The sequence below is a fragment of the Penaeus japonicus genome, unplaced genomic scaffold (genome assembly GCF_977035675.1).
Source record: "Penaeus japonicus unplaced genomic scaffold, GWHDUDI00000001_assembly GWHDUDI00000039, whole genome shotgun sequence".
Taxonomy (NCBI): Eukaryota; Metazoa; Arthropoda; class Malacostraca; order Decapoda; family Penaeidae; genus Penaeus; species Penaeus japonicus.
In genome coordinates, this window is record NW_028234441.1 from 25,511,347 (window position 1) to 25,513,846 (window position 2,500).

The 2,500-nt window shown below is 29.4% G+C and overlaps 1 protein-coding gene across 5 annotated transcripts in view; it reads right to left on the reverse strand.

Moving 5' to 3' along the window:
* parvin (beta-parvin) overlaps positions 1–2,500 on the reverse strand; it is a 22,074-nt gene that overhangs the window by 6,617 nt on the left and 12,957 nt on the right. The gene's annotated exons all lie outside the window — the stretch shown is intronic.

The window sequence follows — 2,500 nt, forward strand, 5'->3', positions numbered from 1 at the left end:
TGCAAGATATTTGATAATACCTAATAAAATATTTGATAACAAAGATTAGAACTGACAACTCTTTCCTGAAACTGATAATCATCACAGGTTCATCATAGAGCCTCTCAAATCTGCAAATATTAAGTTCTGAATTTCTCTCTGTCTCTTTATTTCTTAAGAAGAAGAAGAAGAAGAAGAAGAAGAAGAAGAAAAAGAAGAAGAAGAAGAAAAAGAAAACGAAAAAAACAAAAAAAAAACAATATGCTTGTATAAAAAATGTCTTTCCATTTAAAAGCCTCTGACACAGACATATAACATTACTAAATATGAGATAACAATGTACATATCTATTCCATACTCCTTTTTCATTTTGAGAATTGATACAATCTAACAGAGGAAAGTTTCTGGATGACGGGCAAAATATATAAAACATCTGATTAGCTATAAATAATAATAATAATAACAATAATAATAATAAAAATAATATTCCCTTTTGCTTCTAATTTTCCGTAAAGTCAAATACAAGTTATCCACGCCACAGAAGGCTTGAAATTACAGAGATTATGTTATTTGCTTTCAATAAATCTAGTTTTTTTTTTTTTTTCTTCAAAATTGTGATTATATCATAGCACTATAAAGCATTAAAAGGGGGGTACTACCACTATTAAGCTTTTTCACTTATATAATTTTTGATAAATTAATTCTATATATAATGAATTTCCTACAGTTGAGACTTTTATAGATTACATTATCATTTTTATTCATCATCAAACTTTCCTTCTTCGGCATATCCTATCAAAACTCTTCTCGCTTTCCAGAAATGTCTTGACATTTGAAATAATCTCTTTACCAGTAAACTCATCGCTCAAGTTAATCTATTGCTAAAAATATTCCCTAGGCTTGAACTGAAACATTTTCTTTATCTTATCTTATTCTAAAATTTCTCATTCCAATTTTTCTTGCAAGTAACAAAATAAATCAAGATAATGATACACAGTAGAATCTTAGAATTCACATCTACAGACAAGAATATTAAGAAAAAGAGGAAATAAGTAGTCCCCTCCATTTCCGTGCCCGTCACTCACCTTGCATTAATGGGTAAGCTAATGGCCTATAATAACATAGCATATGCCTCCTCCACATATTAGCCTTTGTAATGGATAAGGGAGATAAAACTGGTAGTTCCCACATTGGCGTTGATAAATGGTGAATTTAGAGGTGGGAAAGTAAGAAAAAGAAAAGAAAAGAAAAGAATAATACTTGAGAAAAATATATCTCTAGAAAAGTCAACTATATTTTGAATGTATCTCTAGAAAACTAAATTATATTTTGAGCAATTGCATAACTAAATAATTAAAATCATCAGGAATTCTAATCAAAACTGTTTTCATGTCCTATTTCTAAGGGAAAGAAAAAATAGTTAATCAAATCAAGCCTAACTTCCCTGAATAAATGAGATACAGGAAAAAGATAAAGCAAAATTAAAAGTTTGATAAAGTATTGCCACATCAATGATTAAGAATGTGACTTAATGTGGCATCATGAAAAAAGAAAATAATAATAAAATACAGATGATAATCAAGAGAGACTAGATAATATGAAGTATTTTGATAAGTATCTCCTAATGATATAACTTTTTTTTAAAAGTAGAGATAAATTCACTTGCCTTTAACACAATATATAAAGCTCTGAACATACCAAATAACCAATATAATAAAAACAACTACAATAAATTCCCCACTGGCATGAATTAAAATTTTTAAAAATCAATATAAATATGAATTGAGGCTTTTTTAGGGTAGAGGAAGTGAGGGTGGTTCCTATGCTGGAAAATAAGCTAGGCTAGCATTGTGAACCCTTCAGCTGGGTGGCCACAGCAAAACATTTGGAAACAATTTGGACAAGTGAAATTCATATTTTGGATGTATCTGAATGTCAGTATAGAGTGATTCGTGTCGTTAGATTAAGAAATGACACGTCTGAAGGGGTAGGGGGGTGGGGGGCATGTCTCTTGTGACCCCACATGGTTAAACGAGAGAGCTAAATATTCACAAAATCTATTTTTCAAGAAATCTCATGAAATAAGACTTAATTAATCATTGAAAATCAGCAAAAAATATCATAAACAATTCAACCCATCATAAATCAATTCCAGAATTACTTCAGCATTAAACAGAGAGACAAAAAATGACGTCAAAACCCCTGCGATTTTGGTACAATTAAATAAAGATATAATTCAACCCCTAACAAAATAAAAAATAAAACAATCTCAAAATAAAATACATAATGCACGAACACACTCCATAATCAAGCTATCAATTAATTCCTTAAATAGATATTCACGGAAAAACACTTTTTGCAATGTCTAAATTTAGCAACAGGACCTCAAGCCAAAACTATTCACAGTTATGACTCATCTGAAAATAAATATTTAACTCTGCTTTTAAAAGATACTAAACATTCACTACTTACTTACATCATGGTGAATTCATTCAATAGAAGATTTAAAGAGAAAACATTT